This window comes from Schistocerca gregaria, chromosome 3, assembly GCF_023897955.1.
Source record: "Schistocerca gregaria isolate iqSchGreg1 chromosome 3, iqSchGreg1.2, whole genome shotgun sequence".
Taxonomy (NCBI): domain Eukaryota; kingdom Metazoa; phylum Arthropoda; class Insecta; order Orthoptera; family Acrididae; genus Schistocerca; species Schistocerca gregaria.
Window position 1 is genome coordinate 726,071,449 of NC_064922.1, and position 15,932 is coordinate 726,087,380.

General features: G+C 46.8%; 1 protein-coding gene across 1 annotated transcript in view; it reads right to left on the reverse strand.

The window, feature by feature from the left end:
- Window positions 1–15,932, reverse strand: part of LOC126355582 (glutamate receptor ionotropic, NMDA 2B) — a 1,429,141-nt gene that overhangs the window by 633,268 nt on the left and 779,941 nt on the right. The window lies entirely within an intron of this gene.

Sequence of the window (15,932 nt, forward strand, 5' to 3'; positions counted from 1 at the left end):
CATACGACTGAGGCACACAGGGCCAACACCCGGCATCATGGTGTGGGGAGCCATCTCCTACACTGGCCGTACACCTCTGGTGATCGTCGAGGGGACACTGAATAGTGCACGGTACATCCAAACTGTCATCGAACCCATCGTTCTACCATTCCTAGACCGGCGAGGGAACTTGCTGTTCCAACAGGACAATGCACGTCCGCATGTACCCCGTGCCACCCAACGTGCTCTAGAAGGTGTAAGTCAACTACCCTGGCCAGCAAGATCTCCGGATCTGTCCCCCATTGAGCATGTTTGGGACTGGATGAAGCGTCGTCTCACGCGGTCTGCACGTCCAGCACGAACGGTGGTCCAACTGAGGCGCCAGGTGGAAATGGCATGGCAAGCCGTTCCACAGGACTACATCCAGCATCTCTACGATCGTCTCCATGGGAGAATAGCAGCCTGCATTGTTGCGAAAGGTGGATATACACTGTACTAGTGCCGACATTGTGCATGCTCTGTTGCCTGTGTCTATGTGCCTGTGGTTCAGTCAGTGTGATCATGTGATGTATCTGACCCCAGGAATGTGTCAATAAAGTTTCCCCTTCCTGGGACAATGAATTCACGGTGTTCTTATTTCAATTTCCATGAGTGTATATTCGCCTGATGAGAAATCCTTAGATTCTCTGCATTCAGCTTCACTCACGCGCAGCATATCTAGCCTAAGCATTTGCATATCCCTTTTCAGATTTTCTAGCTTCGCTACCAAGTTTAAACTTCTGACATTCCATGCTCCGACTAGTAGAATATGGGCTTCCGTTGGGTAGTCTTTTTTTTCCTAATAGTCACCACCCCCTTGCCAGTCCCCTCCTGGAGATCCATACTCTTCAGCCAATGGAGAGATCCTCATGACACTTCTTTAGTTGGAGTGCTAATGTCCGATGGATATACTTCATGTGTCTTTAATGCACTAGTTTCTTTTGCCTTCTGTATCCTCATGCCGTTCATCACAGCCGGTTCTTCCGTCTATTGGGGACAGTTCAACACAAGGGGAAGATTGTGCCCTGAACCTTTGCCCACTCCGTTTATGATGATTTCCATTTAAAACTTAAGCGTTGGCTAGGTTCGTACCTGGCACCAGCGCATTTTGATTTGTAGGAAAACAGTCTATTCCAATTTTTTGTGACCATTTTGCTCATCAGGTTCATCTCTTGGTACAATTTTTGTTCCCAACGGCGGTGCTGTATTCCAAGACAACAGGCTCCTATTGACACTACTCCCATCGTCCAAGACCGATTATTCGAGCACGAAGACGAATTGTCGCGTGTCCTGTAGCCAAGACGATCGCCGTATCTCACCATTATTTAGCCTTTCTGGTCTACCTTGGAGAGAAGGTTGTGATAGCTACCCATCTCCATCATTGGTACCTGAAGGTGCGGAATCGACCAGCAGATGTCACGAGAGGTGGAGGAATGTTGTGTTGCCAGTGGTGAAGCAGTAACAGCAGGCCGGCCGTTGTGGCAGAGCGGTTCTAGGCGCTTCAGTCTGGAACAGCGCTACCGCTACGGTTACAGGTTCGAATCCTGCCTCGGGCATGGATGTGTGTGATGTCCTTAGGTTAGTTAGGTTTAAGTAGTTCTAAGTTCTAGGGTACTGATGACCTCAGATGTTAAGTCCCACAGTGCTTAGAGCCATTTGAACCAGTAACAGCAGAACGACTCGATCACGAGGGCTCCGTGTCTTCTAGCGTGGATGTCACCCGATTAACAGATCCACCAGGGACGTTTCACTCCTTCTGAAGCTGTCCAAGTCGATTCTTGGTGCTGTGGTTGTGAAGTGGAAACATGAAGGAGCAAAGACAGACATACTAACACCAGGGAGAATGCATATACTGAAGGACAGGGTCAGGTGAGCATTGCGGAGGGCGGCTATAAATGTTGTTGTTATTTTCTTCACTTCGGAGATGATTTGATGCAGCTACTACTGCAACTGCATCTGAATCTGCTTAATCTATTCATCTGTTGGCCTCTCTTTACGATATAACCCCCCCCCCCCCCCCCCCTCAAACACACACTCACGCACGCACATACACACTTTCCTTCAGCACTGAGTTGGTAATACCTTGATGTCTCAGAATATGTCCTACTAACCGATACTTTCTAAATAGGTTGTGCCACAAGTTTCTTTTCTTCCCAGTTCTACTCGGTACTTCCTCATTGTTTACTTGATCTACCCTTCTGGTCTTCAACATTCTTCTAAAACACCACATTTCAAATGCTTCTATTCTCTTTTTATCTAAATTGTCCACATTTAATTTCCATATATGGCTGCGCTCCATACCAATATTTTCAAAAAATACTTCCATGCGCTTAAATCTACACTTATTGTTAACAAATTTATCTTCATCAGGAACACTTTTCTTGCTTCGGCTATCATTAGTAATTTTACTGCCCAAATAGCGAAACTCATCTATTATTTTAAGTGTCTCTTTCCTAATCTAATTCCGTCAGCATCACCTGATTTAATTCGTCTATAGTCCACTACTCTTGTTTTGCTTTCGTTGATGTTCATCTTACATCCTCCTTTCAAGGGACTGTCCATTTCACTTAACTGCTCTACTTAGTCCTTTGCTGTTTCTGACAGAGTTAAAGCGTCATCGGCAAACCTGTCCGCAATTTGTGATCTAGTGACATGTGGTTGGGTAGCTCAGATGGTAGAGCACTTGCCCACGAAAGGCAAAGGTCTCGAATTCGAGTCTATGTCCGGCACACAGTTTTAATCTGCCAGGAAGTTTCAGCTATTATGCCATGGCGTCAGCTCAGTGTGTTTCGTCTGAAATACGAAAAAAACTGAGCAATCGATCAACGAAGAACTTTAACGGATTTCATGGGACATCCGCCCCGAAGATATGCAACGAACAATACAGAACTAAATTAGATTAAAAAAATAAAAAAATAAACTGACTTGCTTTGATGCCTCTGGATCACGGGCCCCAGGTTCGATTCTCGGCCGGGTTTGGAATTTTCTATGCCCTGGGACTGGATGCTTGTGTTGTCCTCATCATTTCATCATCAGGTGGCTGTGTAAATATTGGGACTTTGTACGGGCGCTGATGACCATGCAATTGAGGGCCGCACAAACCAGACATCATCGGCGAACTTCAAAATTTTTATTTTTTCTCCCTGAACTTTAATGTCTACTCCAAATTTTTCTTTGGTTTCCTTTTCTGTTTTCTCAATGTACAGATATAATAATATCGAGGAGAGGGGTAACCCTCATCTACTGCTTCCACTTCATGCAGCTCGACTTTACAATTGCCGTCGCTCCCTGTATTTTACGTCTTCTACTTTCACTATTTCAGAGTATTCCGGTCACCATTGTCGAAAGCTTTCTCTAAGTGGTATAAAGCAGGTTTTCCATCTGAGTGTTTCATATACATAGAGGTGGTTCTCTTTTCTCCAAAGGCCTCTTTAATTTTGCTGTAGCTGTGTCTATCTTTTCCCTATTGATATATGCTTCTAAATCCTTACTTTTGTCCTCTGGCCTTTCCTGTTTAACCATTTTGCACTTTCTGTCAATCTTATTTTTTAGACCTATTGTAAACAAAGCACATGAAATCACCGCAAGGAATCACTCTTGAGTTCCAAAGAGCTTCTAGCAGAGAAGCTAGCACAGTGACTGTGCGTAAGTTGTTAAGAAAATGTAGTAGAATGGTATAGCACCTCCTTTTAAGCTATAGTATACGCTTCTGTAACTAATGTTAAGCGACGTTTAAGGTGATGACTGGAGGGAGGTAACTGGAAGCGAGTGATTTCGAGTGATGGATCACTCTATACCCTATGGAAATCCGATGGAACGGTTTGGCGAATGTTTGGAGAACATTACCTGGTATTATGTGTAGTATGGAGAAGGTGATTCCCTTATTGTGCTTAGAAGAAACCTGAACGCGGAAGGATATTACAACATTTTGTAATGCGTAAAGTACAAGAACAGTTTGGAGCCGATGTCTGTATCAGCACTCATCATAAAGCAGTTTCTTTGAAGCAAATTGTTTGTGGACAATAGCATTCCTGAAATGAACTGGTCTGCACACAGCACCGTCTTGAAATCAATGGAACAATTTTGGGATGTGTCACAACGTCACCGCGCGGTCTCAGGCGCCATGTCACGGATTGCGTGGCCCCTCCCGCCGGAGGTTCGAGTCCTCCCTCGGGCATGGGTGTGTATGTTCTTCTTAGCGGAAGTTAATTTAAATTAGTTTAAATAGTGTGTAAGTCTGGGGACCGATGACGTTAGCAGTTTGGTCCCTTAGGAATTCACTCACATTTGAACATTTCTTTTTGCCAGAACGTCAATTTCACTCCAGACCCCAACTTCCAACATCACTATCTTCTCTGATTTCGGCTCTGAAAGTGTGTTCAGCAGAGTTCAAGCCGTCATAAAGACAAAGTGTCCAGTGAATAGGTGTATGTGTACTTTTGATCAGATCAACTACCCCAATCTGAAATTGTTGCATGCTGCCTCCACAGTTTTGCGATTTTAATGGGAGGCAATTTACATTGAAGAGACAAAAATTGTGAGATACCTCCTAATGTTGTGTCGGATCTCTTTTCTTTAGGCTTAGTGCAGCAACCCGACGTAGCACGGAGTCAACAAGTGGATGGAAGATACCTCCAGAAACAATGAGCTATGCGGTTTCTGTAGTCCATAATTGTGAAAGTGTTAGCACTGCAGGATTCTGTGCATGACTTGATCTCTCGATTATGTTCCACAAATGTTCGATGGGATTCTTGTCGGACCATCTGGGTGGCGAAGTCATTCGCTCGAAATGTCCAGAATGCTGTTCAAACAAATCGCGAACAATTGTGGGCCAGTGTCACGATATCGTTGTTTGGAAACATGAAGTCCATGAATGGTTGTAAATGGTCTCCATTTGTCCGGAAATTACCGTTTCCAGTCAGTGATTGCTTGGTCCCTCCCCCACCCCCTGTTTAAACGAACCAACCAGTCAGTTTTCGGTGCAGTCGGACAATATGACGCAGTCAGTTCCACGTAAACACAGTTCTCGCCATTGTGGAGCCACCACCAGCTTGCAAATTGCCTTACTGACAATTGAGTCCATGGCTTCGTGGGATCTGCGCCCCACTTGAACTCGTATCATCTGAAATCGGGACTCATCCGACATTGATTTCCAGTCGACTAGGGTCCAAACGATATGGTCACGAGTCTAGGAGAGGCACTGCAGGCTATATCGCGCTGTTAGCAAAGGCACTGGCTTCGATCGTCTGCTTCCACAGCCCATTAACGCCACATTTCGCCGCATTCTCCTAATGCATATGTGCGTCGTACGTCCCACATTGATTTCTGCGCTTATTATTGAATTCTCTACTGATTTCCCAAATGGAATGTCCCAAGCATCTAGCTCCAACTACCATTCCGCGTTCAAAGTCTGTAAATTCCCGTCGTACGGGCATAATCTCATCCGCCAATGCACTGCCCTTATACCTTGTGTACGCTATACTTTCACCGTCTATGCATATCGTTGTCCCATGACTTTTCACACCTCATTGTAAATGACATATATATGTGCCACAGGTTAAGATGGTTTTTTTCAATGGTACGCCCGCAGTGAATGTTTCCGTGTGTACCGGCTCCAAAGGCACACACAGAATTGGCAGTTGCCCGATCCTGTGAAGGAACTGTAACTCAGACGTCGGCGTGCGTATTTTCCCAGTGTGTCGGGAGCTGGTTCAGTAATTCTGGGCGAGACGTGGCGCGGAGGAACTTCCACCGGCGGAGTGCTTCTCGGGCGAGTGCTCCGCCCGCTCGGTATTAACATGAGAGGCGAGTGCGCGCCACGCAGGGCCAATAACCGTCAAACCCGGCGGCCGCCCACGCCACTTCTCCTCCGCTCCCTCCCTCCCTCCCTCCCATCCTCCAACCCTCTCACTCTCTCGCTCTCACTCTCTTCTACGGCGCTACACTTTCTTTGTCTGAGGTCCTTCGGAGGCAGCATCGACGCCGCCACTCGCCTCTCGGACGGAGGCGGCGGCACAATATTCCATGGTGCCTCGGCTTTTAGGATCCAAGACGCCTCGCGGACAGAGCGGCAACACTCCTTCCGGAAATGTTTACCCATCTTTTCCAGCCGGAAGAGAAATTAATGCACACTGCAGGATGTTACTCTGCAGCCAGAGGACACCTCGGGCAGATTTCACTTTGGCAATGAGAGACAGTGATCTGTATACAGACCGAGCTGAATATAGACCGAGGTTGCTGGTACAGAGCCAGTGAATGATTCTGCAGCCCATTTAGCCACCACAAGTAGATTGTGACCATGGCGACATTCAGCCGCAATAGCGAGTTGAACTACAGGTGAATTCGAGTGGTTTCTTACGATATTCAGTAATTTCAATCTTCACTGTGAATAGACTCAAAATGAATTTCAGTGCCAGAAATAGTTGCAGACGCGCACCCTACTGTAGTATTTTCGATATGCAATCACCACCAATTGGCAGTCACGGTGTGAGTTACGCGATTATAATAGTATTGCCCAGATGTAAGTTCACTTGAATCACATTCTAGATCAGTTGTCCAGGTTTACCAAGTCATTAGATTATAACTGCCAATGACTGTTAAACCATTTTTCATAGTGAAAAAGAACTCGTATCATTGTTTCGGTGCGATTGTTTACATCAGATGCACAGGGCCATTTTATACAGGGTGTTACAAAAAGGTACGGCCAAACTTTCAGGAAACATTCCTCACACACAAAGAAAGAAAAGATGTTATGTGGACATGTGTCCGGAAATGCTTACATTCCATGTTAGAGCTCATTTTATTACTTCTCTTCAAATCACATTAATCATGGAATGGAAACCAACAGCAAAGAACGTACCAGCGTGACTTCAAACACTTTGTTACAGGAAATGTTCAAAATGTCCTCCGTTAGCGAAGATACATGCATCCACCCTCCATCGCACGGAATCCCTGATGCGTTGATGCAGCCCTGGAGAATGTCCTATTGTATCACAGATGTCCACAATACGAGCGTGAAGAGTCTCTACATTTGGTACCGGGGTTGCGTAGACAAGAGCTTTCAAATGCCCCCATAAATGAAAGTCAAGAGGGTTGAGGTCAGGAGAGCGTGGAGGCCATGGAATTGGTCCGCCTCTACCAATCCATCGGTCACCGAATTTGTTGTTGAGAAGCGTACCAACACTTCGAATGAAATGTGCAGGAGCTCCATCGCGCATGAACCACATGTTGTGTCGTACTTGTAAAGGCACGTGTTCTAGCAGCACAGGTAGAGTATCCCGTATGAAATCATGATAACGTGCTCCATTGAGCGTAGGTGGACGAAACTAAAATGAGCTCTAACATGGAAATTAAGCGTTTCCGGACACATGTCCACATTCCACATAACATCTTTTCTTTATCTGTGTGTGAGGAATGTTTCCTGAAACTTTGGCCGTACCTTTTCTTATCACCCTGTATATCCAGTTAAAGACTTAGATTTTTAAACCTGCGCCACCAATTAATCATGACCCGATAGCTTACACTAGTGTCAAACAAAGCCTTTTATTGAAAGAAGTCATTTCTGAGACTGTAGAACTGGAGAATAGCTTTGTGTAGAAGCGAGTCGTGGACTGTAGAAGTGTTGAAAATGTGGTATTATAAAATATGTTGAAAATTAAGTGCACCTGGTAGAAAGAGGTCCCGTGCCACAACAGAACTGCCAAAGGTCAGGTGAATTGCACCAGTTGTGCTTGTCAGTGTGTGCGTGACGCGTCTAAAATATTTACCCAGTACAATGCTCAAAAATGACAGATCATGCCTACCACAACTATTGTAGTAATAGGTTCGGAGTTTTTACGAAAACTGCTTGGCTCAATCTCTGTCTACAACACAGTTCTTCCAAATGAACCTCACTGTCGTCTATCTGTATCATCAGGTATGATCACTCTGCATCACCTCTCTAGATACGTTCAATGCTCATTTTCCATCCATATATTTTCTTCAACATTCATTGCATCATTTTTATACAGAAGTGAATTCTCACGGTACCAAAGTCGGAAATATTGGAATCTGAGACGGTATAAAATGGATCTTGGAAAAAATCACCAGATTTGGGGGACGAAGCAGCTAGTCGGTTGATCATCAAACAGCTTGGATTCTCATGTATTGGTAGTATGTAAAATAAGCGAAGTAGGTCGTCCATTTGCGGAGACAGAGGAACGGGAAGTTAAATTTGTGAACTTTGTTCACAGTTGTTTTAGCTTCTTGCAAGATACAATGACAAGCAAAAAATTATGATGGCTTTGTTAATAACCTGGTTGGACCATCTCTGAAAAGTAGTACCTTTTCCGGAGTTATGTAGGAGAAGACGATTGTGCTCAGTTCCCTCTGTTTTCATAAATTAGGGCCTGTGTGTTGTGGGCACGGAGCGGGCGACCGACAGCATCCCAAATGTGTTGCACAGGGTTCAGATGAGGTGAATTTAGTGGTCCAGACGTCAACTTGAGTTCACTGTCATGCAAGATGCTGGCCTTATGGTGTCGACAGTTATACTGCAGCCTGCCGCTGTGACCGATCGGTTCTAGGCGCTTCAGTCCGGAACCGCGCTGCTGTTACGGTCGCAGGTTCGAATCATGCCTCGGGCATGGATGTGTGTGATGTCCTTAGCTTAGTTAGGTTTAAGTAGTTCAAAGTTCTATGGGACTGATGACCTCAGATGTTATGTCCCATAGTGCTCAGAGCCATTTGAACCATTAATTATACTGCTGGAAGATGTCATCACCAAGCACGGAAGGAGGGAGGTGGTCTGCAGTAATAATCACTTAGATCACAGTTGTCAAGGCGTCTTTGGTTACTGCCGCAGATCCAGGAAGTTCCATGTTAATGGCTCAAATGGCTCTGAGCACTGTGGGACTTAACGTCTGAGGTCATCAGTCCCCTAGAACTCAGAACTACTTAAACCTAACTAACCCAAGGACATCACACACATCCATGCCCGTGGCAGGATTCGAAACTGCGACCGTACCGGTCGTGCGGTTCCTGACTGTAGCGCCTAGAACCACTCGGCCACCCAGGGGTGCTCCCATGTTCATGTCTCGCAGAGCATAATACTGCATTCACCGGTCTGAGTCCGTGGCTCAGTGCAAATTTCGAGCAGCTGTTCTCGTGGGTGATAGTGTAAGGAGAAACGTGATTCTTGCAATCAGTAACACGCTTCCATCGATTTAATATCCAATATCGATGACCGCTTGCCCACTTCTGTCGTAATGAACGATGTCCTACGGTCAACATGGGAACACGTAGAGATCGCTTGCTTCGAAACCCCACTTTCAATAACGTTCGCTGAACAGTGTGCTGCAAAACACTGGTGTTAGCAGTAGCATTCTACTTAGTCGTCGGATCTGCCACAGAACGCAGCATATCCTGCTTTACACAGCGGTCAAGCCTCCCACCTGCCCCTTTTGTGATGAGGCGTGGGCGTCCAACATCTTGATACGTACTAGTGATTCACCGTTCTTTAGCCACTTGATGTCCACTACAGTTGCATTCACACAGGCGAAGAGCTTCGTCGTTCCAAATATACTCGTTCCCAGCCGCAGGGCTATAGCAAACTCTGGCGAGTCCCTTATTTTCAGTGGTTTTCCTCGTTTGCAACCCGCAATGTTGCTAGATTAATTTCTTATGCGCCCACGATACGATTATATACGTATCATATCGCCTCGGGTACCCACAATCCTGTCTAGCAGCATCATCTCACTGTGGACGGTAATCGTAATGTTTTGGCTCATCGGCATATAAAAGAAGAGAAAATATAAAAGCGAGAGACACCGAAAAAGAAACGCTTCTGAATGACGGAAGAAGCAACGTGAAATGGCTGACGTGTGTGCTTCCCAGAACAGAAGACAAGATAGAAAGGGTTGTTACTGAAGCAAGACATTGTGTTTAAGAGGTAATGATTAACAGATTTAAGATACGGGTGACGCTATTATCAATTTAAACTCTATCTCGGTTTAGGTAAGGTAGAGGTCGCAGGAGGCTAATGCACGGGTAACTTAGTAGAACATGTTTAGCTACTGGTCGGAGATTGGGAAATGAACTGGCCCGACGCCAAGCCTCTAAAGCGGTAGCTGCAGAGCAACGAGCAGCAAAAACACTGCGATTACATCTCTCGCCGGAAACTGCAACGATGCCAGCGGGACAATATTAACTAGACTGCCAGATGATGGTAGCTGATCGATTCTCTAGATGTCAACAAAGATACCAAAGTACCGGTTAGTTATCATCTCGAAAAAATGAGAATACACCTTTCTCTGTTTCCGTAATTGGTGCTCGTGTTGGATACTTTTTTTGCGTAGCCGATGTGCTGTCTACTTGCTGGTCATAATTCTTTTGAAAAACCAGATTCGAAACATAACGTCATGACTATAGTGTACTTATTCTATTTTTCCATTACACAATTTGCGACGAGTGGCCGCGCGGTTTGAGGCGCCATGCCGCAGGTTCGAGTCCTCCCTCAAGCAAGGATGTTTGTGTGTTGTTCTTAGCATACGTTCAAATGGTTCAAATGGCTCTGAGCACTGTGGGACTTAACTTCTGAGGTCATCAGTCCCCTAGAACGTAGAATTACTTAAACCTAACTAACGTAAGGACATCACACACATCCATGACCGAGGCAGGATTCGAACCTGCGACCGTAGCGGTCGCGCGGTTCCAGACTGTAGCGCCTAGAAGCGCTCGGCCTTAGCATAAGTTATTTGAAGTTAGTTTAAGCAGTGTGTAAGTCTAGGGACCGTTGACCTCATCAGTTTATTCCCTTAGGAATTCATACACACAAAAATTCATTACACAAATACATCTCCAGTCACATTGATGTGACTACCACGTATGCGAGTCGTCAAAGTGCAACAGTTACTCGCAGGCAGCACGTGGAAGACTAGCAGTGGAGGGTATATAAAGCTTGTCGGTGGGACGCAGAAGACAGTGCAGTCGTTCTTGTAACGCGGAAATGGAGCGATTTATCTGACGTCCGAAAGCACATGATCATTAGGCTTCGGGTCAAGGTTGGAAGCATTTCTCAAACGGCTAGGCTTGTAAACTGTTCGCCCGCTGCTGTGGTTAGTACACCGTGAGCGGAAAAATGGCGCTTTTCAAAACCGGCACAGACGCGACTATGGTGCACCACGGCGAATGATGGTTACGGACGAACAGACGTCCAACTATTGAGCAACAGGCCGCCCAGTTGAACCAAGGGGATACCAGAACTTTGTCCTCAAGGACCATTCAGCGAAAGTTGCTGTGTATGGGCCTTCGCATCAAGCACCTGGTTCAGGCGTCCTCATCGGCGATGAGGTCTGGAATTTGACGTCCTTTGAGCGGCGACAAGTGACCTTTTCAGATGAATCAAGCTTTATGCTCCATCGCACAGATGGAAGTTGCATCGTCGGAAGGGTCCAAGTCAGAGGAGGGAGCATTATGATCTGGCGAATGTTTTCGTGGCGTCCCTGGATGATCTCGTTATTCTGGAAGGCATAACCTATCAGCACAAGTATGCATCTATCCTTGGGGATTATGTCCGTCCTTGCTTGCAGTTTGTTTTCCCTCCAAACGATGGCAACTATCAATAGGACAACGCAACGTGTCACACAACTCGCAGTGTACGTGCATGGCTCGAAGAGTATCTGCCTGATTTAAACCCAATAGAGAATCTGTGGGACCACCTCCATTTGGCTGTTCGCGCTATAAACCCTCAACCGAGAAACCCAGCGCTGTAGGCCACCGTACGGCAGTCATTACGACCCCACACTCCTGTCGGTACCTTCCAGAATATCACTGACTTTCTTCCTACACGTCTTGCAAAGGTCTTCCACGCAAGAGGTGGTTATTGAGACTTCGAACTGGTGGTCACATTAATATGACTGAACGGTGAATATTTATGTAATATTTGTTTCAGTCGATCCGCTGAACAGCAGTTAAAATGGCTCATATTGAGTGTGGAGTGATGGAGTTTATACTTTCATACGATAACTGCACTGCTGATGAGACTAAGACGTCTCGAAATCTGTCTGTAAATGAACTTGTCATTCTGCGACCAGTAATGGAAAATGTTCAAATGTGTGTGAAATCTTATGGGACTTAACTGGTAAGGTCATCAGTCCCTAAGCTTACACACTACTTAACCTAAATCATCCTAAGGACAAACACACACACGCATGGCAGAAGGAGGACTCGAACCTCCGCCGGGACCAGCCGCACAGTCCATGACTGCAGCGACTAAGACCGCTCGGCTAATCCCGCGCGGTCCAGCAATGGATTTCAGATGTAAAACACACGGAAACACATGCGTACCACACATAAACACACACACACACACACACACACACGCACACACACACATTGAAATAAAGACACACACAAACATACACACACGCACACACTCGAAGGTACTTTGGTAACTTTAGTTGGAATCTTGAACTAATCCGATAGTCTATGAAAGCGGCACACATGCCCCATTCGAAATTGTTCATGCAGTATGAACAATTTCCTTCTGATTGTATCGCCTGTTACATCTGGACAAAGGTTTCTCTACTATTCGAGAGTATCGAGTTTCATTGTCAGTCTGGCTGTAGTTTTCCTCAACAATGACATACCTGAATTTGTGCTCTATTCTCGTTCAGCCCTGTCTTGCAGTAGTCTGTAATAACCTTGTAGCTACTGCTACACACTGCCACCGCAGTCGGCGCGTGCAATAGTCACTCACGTCGAAGTTCGTCCGCAGCTCGTGGTCTCGCGGTCGCGTTCTCGCTTCCCGAGCACCCGGGGTCCCGGTTTCGATTCCCGGCGGGGTCAGGGATTTTCACCCACCTCGAGCTGATTGAATGTTTGTGTTGTCCTCATCATTTCATTATCATTCATGAAAGGGGCGAGATTGGACTGAGCACAGCTTGGGGATTTGTACAGGCGCTGATGAGCGCCCCACAAACCAAACATCATCATCACTCGCGTCGAAGCTCGCGGGCGAGTGCGATATGAAGACAGTAAAATGCCGTCATTGCGTCGAGCGTTTTCGCCACCAGGGGCGCGGTTATTCACCTGCAGTGATGCGCCACATTTTCTCTTAAAATAGTAGAGCAACTTCTGATTTTTACTCTTTGTTCTTTTGTACAGATTCTGTGACTCTTGTTTATACAGTAACGCTTCTACACAATTACGAATGTGGAGAGTTAATAAATCTGTTTGAAGTTCCATCTCGTCTTTGATTGTAGGAAGTTCAAGTGCGGTATTTCCTCACATAGTTTTACCCCTCGACAGTGGTGATGCCGACGTGATTTTGCCGTACAGAATTAGCAAACATGGATGGAACCGTATAAGGTATCACGGGTGGCAGTGCGCCTCCCGCCCTTTTGGCCCCACAATCCAGTATCGTGGTTTGCTCAGGTGGAGACAAGCTTTTCGTATGCTAGAATAACCACCGATAACACAAAATTTTCTTTGGTCGTAAGCCAGCTCTACCAGCCCTATGTTACACAGGTCCAAGGCACAATTACGACGGAAAACGCCTATGACAGATTAAAAGCAGAGCTCATAAGTCGTTTAGCGGCTTCACAGGAAGATCGCATTCACCAGGTATTGACTCAAGAAGAGATGGGCGACAGGAAATCCTCACAGTACCTTCGCTATCTTCACAACAAAGTTGACATCGCACCGTACTTGACAACCTCCTGTGCACAATTTGGAGCACGCGTCTACCAGCCCACGTAAAAGCCATCATTGCTACGCAGTCGAACATGTCTCTGGACGCGGTCGCAGGTCAGCACAGTAACTGCTCCTCCCAGTGTTACGTCCATAACCCCTATGTGCCGATTACGATGCCCTAGCCACCAAGATGGATCTCTTAAGTGCGCAGATGGCAGCTTTACTTTCATGCAGTAATACGAGCCGCCGTAGCGGGCGTAGCCGACGACGTTCAAGGAGTCGTTCCACTCCGGAAACTGCGTCACAGTCTGGCCCCACACTTTGCTGATACCAACGCAGATACGGCAAGCCCACGCACATTTCCAAGTGGGAACGGCGGTCATCAGTAGGCATCTCCAACTGCCACAACACCTCTCGGCGCCCATTTATAAACGGATCGGATCTCAGGAAGGAAATATCTAGGATCGGATTTGAGTATATTACCGAGGGAATCACTCCGATGCTGCAGGCCATGCACAGCAGTCAACTTAGCAGCTGGTAACAATACTGTAGCCGCACCACCGTTTAGGATAGGAAAAGTTAGTTTTGCGCGATATTCGGAGCACGAGTTACAGCCAGTTGCGGGCCGTATTGCAGTAAGTTACACATACCAGCAGTTACGAAGGCACAAAACTGCCGGAGAGGGTGCACACAGCAGTTTTCATGCTGCAAGTCACAGGCAGAAGAGGGCCACTGGCGACCATAAGTGTTATGCATACGAGAAGCGAATCGGCACGCTTGGCAAACCAGAGTTCAAATAGAGCCGTTTTCTAACGAGATTCATTCAAATGTGGTAGCTCTCCTGGATGGCAGGGCGTATCACACCAGCGGGCTAAAAGCAGCCACAGATGGGGCGCCAGCATCCCAGTCTACGGCGGGTTGTTGGTTAGACCCTCTGAGGGCGATTCGGGGTCCGCAGCCAGCCAGGGCGGGCCACTCTTTGGCTTTCTACTGTGGGCAGTCGTCTCGGCTCGCGACACACGCTGGAGACTTTCCGAGGCGAGGGCCACAGATTCGAGCGCCAGATAGCAGATGGTTGTTTGTTGCTATGATCTCAGCCAAGCTGGCGAGGAGAAGGACACAGCTGGCCGCCCACGGCTCACACCGAGCAGCGCTGTGTCAGCTACTGGTGCAGCCATCCTGACATAATAGGAAATCAGCGGGCTGGACAAGGCGGGCACGACACAGTGTTGCATTTTACAGGCTGCTGGGGTGCTTCCTCAGCATTGCAGGGCCCAGTGACGCAGACCGAGGTGAACGGAGCGCTGTAGTGGAAGCAAATAAATCATTTGGAAAGTTCTCACCGAGTTTTAATACGGTACATGATGGCCCCATCCACTACAATACAGAGAATCCAGCTTACGGTACACGGCATGAGGATGTGAATCTAGACCTGTGTAGACAATTTACATGGAATTTCACAGTAGCGGATGTGGTTGAGTCGTTAACAGGCGCTGACTTCTTGGAATATTTCAAACTTTGGCCTGGTGTATCGAATACCGTCCTTTTGGACAGTCTTACTGATATGACAACCGCTGGATATCACCGCGATACCAGAACCAGTACCATAAAGCTTGTGTAAGTGGCAGATGAAGAGTACTGCGCAATTTTGCAAGATTTTCCGGCATTTACTAGCTCTTTGGGAGCGACACAACAGGTGTTGCACGACACTGTCAACCACATCAAATCTACTGATGGGCCGCTTGCGTCACGTCGCCCACGCAGATTAGTGCCGGGTCGCGTCGCAGTAGCAAAGTCAAGGATAGATCTTATGTTGAAGGAGGGAAGTATTCGCCCATCATCCAGTTCGTGGGCGCCTGTGGTGCATGCTGCGATTACCGAGCGCTGAATGCCAGAACTATTCCCGACCGCTACCCGGTACCATTATTACGTGACTACAATCACGCCCTTCACACCTCAACCATATTTGGATACAGTGATTGTGCGAAGGCCTCACGCAGTTCCCGGTTGTGCCAGAGAACATTCGAAGACGGCTATAATTACACCCTTCAGTTTGTTGGAGTCAAAGTTTATGACATTCGGGTTGCGGAACGCTACATGGACCTGGCAGCGGTTATAAATTCTATCTTGCGTGGGATACCTTTCTGCTTCTCATACCTGAACGACGTGTTGGTCTATTTGGAAACCATAGAGCTGTGCCAGTCACTTACGTGAGACTTTTAAACGACTGAAGAAGTATGGCA